An 8,144-nucleotide genomic window follows, 5' to 3' on the forward strand; every position below is an offset into this window, starting at 1 on the left:
GTCCCGACTTTTGCACACATAAATCCCAGCCCTGAATGAATTAACATATCAAGATCATCCGCAGCCAGTACAGTACCCAGCAGCAGCAGCAGCAGCCGAAACAAGCAAAATCTCGTTTCATGTTGCAGTGCCCCTTGCGGTTGCAGCCTTGATTTAGATAATGCCACACGGCCCCCGCTTGTGCCCCGCTTGTGCCCCGCTTGTTCGCTGCTTGACCTCCGCAGAGCGAAGAGTCGTCGCGGCGACTACTTGTTGCAATTATGATTGCGCCAGCTGCTGCTGCTGCCGCTCCGCTCGGAACGCCCAGAGGTGTAGCCAGCTCGATGGCAAATTGAAAGCCAAATGCAACCGGCACAGACGCCCCCAAGCAACACGCCCATGCGGCATGTGGCATGCAATTGCATTTGGTTGCTGTTGCTGCTGCTGGGAAGCCAGCTTTGGTATTTGCCACAATTGCCTGGCACTTTGTAACTGTCGGCGGCTATTAAGAGAGTCATTTTTTTTGTGGCCGCTGCTCTGGTGCTCTATGCAAATGCCCCAACAGCAGCCAGCAGCCAGCACTCCAGCTGCTGCAGCTGTAAAGATTGTAACCCGAAAAAACAGAGAGACAGCAGGGAAGACAAAAACCGGAGCCGGGAGTTGCGTAATTTGCTTAAGCCCAGAGCAGTCTTGGATGGCCGGATTGCCGGAGCGGCAGAGTTTTTGATTTCCTTCAAATTGGCAAACCGTCGCACAATCAACAGTCCCGTCCTGTGGCCCTCCTGCCTCCCTCTGTTCTCTGCGGCAGAGATGTGGGGGCCAGGGGCCATCGGCCTTTTGAATTGAATTCAAATTTCAATGCAATTTTGCATATCCAAGCGCATTATAGCCGCTTGCCAACTTACTTCCCAGAGGCAGCACCAGTCCCAGCTACAGCTACAGTCCCAGCCACAGCCACAGTCCCCGGCACAAAGCCTATTGAACTGTGAGCCATTTCGAGCTTTTTGATCTGCCGCCAGCGCTGTGCTCTGGTCCGACTTGACTCGGTCGGCCCGCTTTTGTATCCTGGTAGTTGCCGTTCGGGCCCTCTCGCCTGTGATGCCCGCCATTTTCCTGCTGCTGCTCAATCGCAACTGCAACTGAATTACGCAGAATGGATGGAAGCTGGGAGGCTGCGGCTGAGACTGGCGCAGGAGCAGCAGCAGGAGCAGGCTTCGTGTCTCTGTGGATGCAACTAAGCGGCTCACCAAGATGGACTGAACGTCAGGGCACAGTCGACATCAGTGGGATCAGTGGGATGGGATCTGCCTCTGGCTCTGTCTCTGGCAGACTCGGTAGGTTCTTTTTTATTCGCGGAATCAGAATATTGACATTTTTTCAACAGCAACATTTGCTACATTTCGCTGGCTTCCAGTGTTCTGTTCTGTTCAGTCAGGTCAGAGGCAGAGGGAGAGGGTGAGCCACACGAGAACAATGGCCAAAATGTGCCAGAGTGGGCAGGCATCATGTGGTGGCGACGACAATCGCATCAGCCTCTAGCCGCCGCTGGCAGCATTGGAGCAGTTTGGTTCCGCTTTGGCTTTGGGTCTCGTTTAATGCCGCCAATTGAGGCAAGCTCCTCTCCTCGCTGCTCGTTGGGTGAGCGACAGAGATGGAGCTGGCAAGATCTGTGTCCCTCTTCTACGTTCTGTGTGTGTGTGTGTGTGTGTGTGTGTGTAAGTGTCCCCCCACTAAATGGAAGTATGTTTGTACTTTGTTGTGTAATGTTGGTTAGGTTTGTCGGACTTTAAGCATGAGCTACTAATGAATGGCCCATAGATTGTGTCCGAAATTGTGTCTAGAAAATTCCTTAGGAGAGAAGATTTTGATAGGAGCAACAAAGATACTTTGCTCTCAGCGAAAAATGGTAGAGTAAAAAGAAACACAATATATATTTAAATTAAATATTCGGTTTAAAAATACACAACATGAAATTAAATATAATTAAATAAAATTATTAAATTAAATAGAATTAACATTTATTTCAACATAAATGAATTATGAAAAAATAGAATATATTAAATTGGTAGGAAATATTATTTTTAATTTAATCTAAATATACAAATATTTAATTTAAATATCTAAATAATCTAAATCTAAAAAATATTAATAAATATATATTGTTAAAAAATAGGAAATACATTTAATCTAAATATGCAAATATTTAATTTAATTATCTAAATATATTTATTTTAATTATAAATAATATTTAGCTAAAAAATAGGAAATTTATTTATTTTAAATATATTTAAATCCAATATTTTCATATTAATATCAAAATGTAAGTGAAAATTCTTTTTCTACAGCATCCCTTCTCGATATTAATCTATAATTTGTTTAATCTAATTATAAATATTAAAATTTCACCGCTTTTATTTTCGTTCTATCGCTCTATGTTTGCTAGTTAATTTGAATTCCTTTATGGATATTCCTAATGCTTATTCCTTATTCCTCCTCCTTATCCTTTTGCCCAACTCCCCCCGTTCCTCGCGCCTACGCCTACCTTATCGCTGCGGTCAACTTCCCGATTCTTAATTGTAATCCTTTTATTTTAATATTTGATTTCGAATCATACAACCGATCAACTCCCCAGAAGTCATTTTTAGTCATTTCTCCTGCTACTACCCATATACAGCCACCCCAAACTGTAGGGTACAACCCACAATTGCCGACAAAAGTCCGCGCTGCATGTAGTGTATGTACAGTGGTGCTGCTGTTGCCTGCTGCTGCTGTTGTGGTGCCACCATCGTCTTTTGGGCATCAACGGGAGCAGCAGCCATCGCATCGATGTGTCGCGGCGGCAAGTTGAAGCTGCGCGTTGTTTGTCGCAACCCGCGATCGCGTTGGTTACCAGGCTACCAAGCTACTGGAGAAGGGATGCGATGGGATGGAATGGGTATGGGATACACCGCCGTGCTGTGCGCTGGTTAGTCAATGGAGTCATGTCCATGTTATAAGCACTTAATCTGATCAGCTTTCGACTGGCCTTTGTTTGCCCGCCCTGCTCTGGTGTTCCTTCTTTTGTTTTTTTTTTTTTTTGTTCCTGCTGCTGCTGCTGCTGCATTCCCGGCTAAATTATTTGGCGACTTTTGGCCTGGCTGGAACTAATTTGTTGATGGCAAACATAGCAGCAGATTCGCATCAATTAAAAGTCGGAAAAGAGCATTTGACTGAAAGCCTTCAAACCCTACTCAAGATGTCTATCAAGGGTGAGCCTAGGGAAGGGCAGCCTCAGCCCCAGCCAGAGCCTACAATCAGAACGCTCCAGTGTGTGTCTGTGTATGTGTGGGGCTGCTCCTCTGGGGGATGGTATGTGGCAATCAGTGCAGGATGTTAAGGAAGTCGTAAATCGACTAACAGTTTGCCCTGCTACCCGTACGACTGATTTTATTAGTATTAATTTAGATCTGTGTGTGTGTGTGTGTGTATGGGGCGAGAGTATTCCTGTTGTTTTATACAAACTGCACTGCGGTAGGTTAATGGCTGCTTCAAGTGGCCAGGAAAATGCTTTCACTTGCACATGGAACAGGCGACCACCCAGAGGCCTGGCCTTGGCTTGGCTCTGGAGAGCTCTCTGCGAGTGCATCTATCTGTATCTGTAGATGTATCTGCCCAGGCACTCGTGTTATATGTCACACATAAACACAGCGAGCGGCAAAGACTATCAAAATATTTAGAGAAAGGCGGGAAGAGAGAGGCTGGGCCAGAGGCTGAGGCAGACCAAAGTGAAAGCGGTAGTCAAATTTTTTTGAGATGCCCAGCAGGCGCTGCCTAATCCGAGTCATCCTCAGCATCAGTGTCCCGTCCCAGCAGCAGCAACAGCAGCAGCAGCAGCACCAGCAGGCGGCATCCTCACAATTGACTTTGCGGCTGTGGCACAAAGGCCAATCCGCAGCGACAACTGCCACAACGACAATGACATCGAGGCCTGACGTTTTGTGTGCCTTTAGCGCATTATTTCACTCTCCGGCGATACAATTTGCATATGCAGAGCCCAGCCAGAGTCAGCTCCAGCTCCATGGCCAGCTTTGTGGCCGGCCAAAGCCGCTTGGCCATTTCGTCATGCTTGATTGTTGAGTGCCTCCTTTTATGAGCTGATCTGCTGAGCGGCTCCTGCCGCCGCTTGACTCCTGAAATTCGTAGAAAACGCCACAAGCAACAATGTATCGCCAGTATATCTGGCACAGTGGTACCCGCTTAGAACGGAACCCAAGTTCGGTGCGGATCAGGGCTATTAGCTGCCTCCTTGGCCCTGGAAAGGTGTTCGGTCAACCCAAAGATTGAGATGTTGCGCACAGAAGAAGTCTGTACTCTGTGTTATGCATTCAATCTATTATAAGGCTACTCCCGGCAGAGCATTGCCCACCACGAACTACTCTGTGCCTTGGGTGAATTTTGAGTCTTAAAAAGCGATGAAAACGTAGTATTGATACGGCAAAGGGTTTTAAAAATTCAATTCAGTAGATTAATATTTCAAGTCTGTTTAGCCATCCCAAATCAGTCTTTAATATAGATCTGCCTCTTATGTATTGAAAACTGAAAATACATTTTAACAAAACAAAACAAAAAATATTAAAAAAAATTAATACAAATATTTAAGAATATTTTGTGATCCACAGATACTTCCCTTAAAACCTTAATTTGCAATATTGAAATAAATAAAAATGTATTTTAATTGCAAAAAATTTGTATTAATTTGTTCTATGATATTTTCTTATATATATAGTATATATGAAGGTTTAAACCTTAATTTTCTTATATATATTTGGTAAATGTACGTACAAATATTTAACATTTAGATTCAGTTAGGCAAATCCTCTAATTCTCTTGCATAAAAATACATGCAAAATACATAGACAATACGCCATTTGATATCATAGAAAATACATCTAAATTATGAATTATTATATTAATCAATCAAATGAGGCTTACTGCTTTGTATTATAGCGTATTTTGTAACCACTGTAAATCTGCTTAGTTCGCCTGTTGCCTACACCATCGTCATCATCCGATTGCCCAAATAAGGTGCAACAATTGCCGGCAACTCTTTTGTTTTTGATGAATGATTGCAATTTATTTGTATTGTTGCATTGCTCGCATTCATCGCCAATTGCATTTTTGATTATGTGAACTTATTTCTCTTGTGTACGCTTGTGGCCTGCCTCTGCCTGTGTGTTGGCTGGCCATCAAAAGGCATTTTGCCGACAATGCAAAATTCTCAAATACAAACAAGAGTGCGAGTACACAGAACTAGAACGAGCACTTCCTCCGCAAGCAACCAAATTTCGATATTTCAATATCCAATCGCATGCTGGAATAGAAGAAATTGTTGCAAGAAATATTTGGTTGGATTGTTTGTTTATTTATTCAGATTTGAAAGTCCGCCAAGCAAGCAAGCTCCTTCCTCGCTGTTCTTCTGGTGGCCCATGTTGATTTTAAGTGGTGGCGCCAATGGCCACATCGCCACATCCACCAGAGCTGGAGCTCCCATTCCAAACGGTTCTGTTCTGGTCTGGTTGGGGTCCCCTCCAATACTCGATAGCAATGGACCATGCAATGGACTTTCGGGGCTGGGCTGCTGCTGCTGCTGCATGGCGCATTCGCTTTGTTTAAACATAAATTTTTCATTTTTTTAAATCAATAAAGCTAAAAGCGCCACAGCCAAACAACGCCACGAGACCAAGAGCAGCAGCAGCAGCCGCAGCAGCCCCTGCCTCCTACCCCTTGCTGTCTGTGTGTATTTGGGTTTCTAATTGAGCTTGACTGGAATTATATAAATAAACAAACTGAACACACAATTCTAGGCAGCGATGGAGGAGTAGGAGTTGCATTTCCAGTTCCAGTTCCATCCTCGTCATCAACGCTCCTCATTTGGAGGCCATCATCGAACGAACAGTCTTTTGGCAGTTTGCTTCGTCTGGGGCATGCGTCTTGTTGCAAACATAAACATACACTCGTACAACTGCTACAAATTAGCCAAGAAGCCATCAGGCAGCAGCACCAGCCAACAGACTTCGAATCGAATGATGGATTTGCTGATCAACTGATGACTTGTCTCTGGCTGGCAGTCTCCAAATGTTGAATGCCACCCAATATATCTTCGCAAGTAGAGCTCTTCTTCATCGGGTGTTTAGTTTATGGATGTCAGTGGGCGATTAGTCATGAGTTCAACAAATCGATTTTGGGATTGCCTAAATCGCAGCCTGAGTGAAATTTTTATTGGAAGATACTACACATAATGGAGGATCAGGTCGGAAGAGACATTTTAAATTGGAAAAGTGAAAGATTGATTTTTACTTTAAAAATCCATTGGCAAAAATTTATTCTGAAATTTTTTCATTTTCATTTTATTTATATTTATTTTTTTTATACATACTAACAATTTCAATCTGTTTTCGTTTGTTAGGTTTCTATGCAAATTTTTTGGTAAATTGAAACATAGACCAGAAATAAATATTTATACTTAAAAAAAAACAAATACAATTGCAGATTACAGATTACTGTAATATATGGCCTTTATTTTTTCTTTTAGTTACTGATTAATATAATTTCTTTATACATATATTACGTCTATAAATATGGTTTAGTCAGCAGCTTTCAGGTTCATAAATATACCACCATTTACCACTGACTGAAGTTCACCCAAACCAGAATATTTACATATGTAAATGGGTTTTGTAAATTATAGTGATTCCCATTTAGCCTTGACTTTACATACATGAAAGTCAAGACAAACGAAATTTAACGCTCTATTTAACGACACACAAATTATTCTTATTTTTATTTTAAATTTAAATTCTAAAATAGTTCCGAAGAATGTAATGTCTGTATATTTTATATATTATTTAAGATTTAAGAATATGTCTTATGCAGTATTTTGTATAATATTCTTTCCATTTCTACTAAGAAATTAATGGAGTTTCCCCTATAAATAAAAGTAAAAGTAAAGTAAAAATCAGTAGATATTTTTTGTTAAATTCTGTAGCTCTAGTAATAGAGCTGATATCCCTGCATAATCCATGCGCTATATACCACGCCCTCTCAAAGATTTTTATACATTTCTTCCGCGCACTTACATCTCCACTTGAAGTTCCTCAAACTTCCCCCCCAGCTTGCCATTTAATTTTCCACAGCAATTAACTGTCAGACGTGTACTTGATATCAGAAAACAAAAAAAATTCCACTTGATGATGGAGGAGCGCCTCTAGTCCGCTGGATTGTCGGGTGAAATGCCATAATCATAGCGTAACGTTTATATGAGCAATTTATCAATTTTTCAGCGCCAGGGCATTTATCAGATAATTGCTGTTTGCACACGCACAAAACACACACACCCCCGCCCCCGACCCCGTACCCGTGCAACGGTACAAATGTTGCCCCAAGGAATGGCAAAAAAAAAAAAACCGCAAAATCATCAGTTGCAACTGGGGGCCCACAAAACTGCAACAACAATGGGACGGGACCGAGCACAAGGCAGTTAATTGGCCCAGAGAGCAGAGCAGAGCTAACTGACAGCTAAATTGCCATATCGCATTGCATTTTGTTGGTTACACAAGTTTACCCCCAAACAACAGGCGGGTAGGGGATAGGGGGCTCGATACCCTCGAACTCCTCTGCCGTTTTTTCCCCACAACTGTCAAAGGTGATTCAAATTGAATCGAAGCGAAATTCAATTGTATTCCCTGCATTTGATTTGATTCGATTCAATTCGAATATTGATTTGCTGCGACTTGAGTTTTGAGAGGCACTTGTTGCTCTGCTTTTGGCCCGACTCGACGCGACTCGACTCGACTTGGCCCCCCATTCGTTGGCCGGTAAACATGAAATTAAACATGACCGAGAGACGACACGCCCCTTTGGGCCCGCAACAGCCAATGCGATGAGTCGCCATATTTGAAAAGAGAGAGATGGCTGTATGCTGGCTGCGGGTACAGCGGGCGAGCGAGAGGCACAGCACACGGCACACGGCACATGGTGGCGCAGCGCAACTCGCAGAGCAACCACCGAAGGAAACGCAACGAAACTGAGTGGAGGTGGTGGTGGTGGTTCCCCGTCCGTCTAGCGGTAGTTGTTGTAGTACAGCTACCGGCCGCTGGGTGGCGACTATCGCTTAATTAACCCCTCTG

The sequence above is a fragment of the Drosophila obscura genome, unplaced genomic scaffold (genome assembly GCF_018151105.1).
Source record: "Drosophila obscura isolate BZ-5 IFL unplaced genomic scaffold, ASM1815110v1 contig_150, whole genome shotgun sequence".
NCBI lineage: Eukaryota > Metazoa > Arthropoda > Insecta > Diptera > Drosophilidae > Drosophila > Drosophila obscura.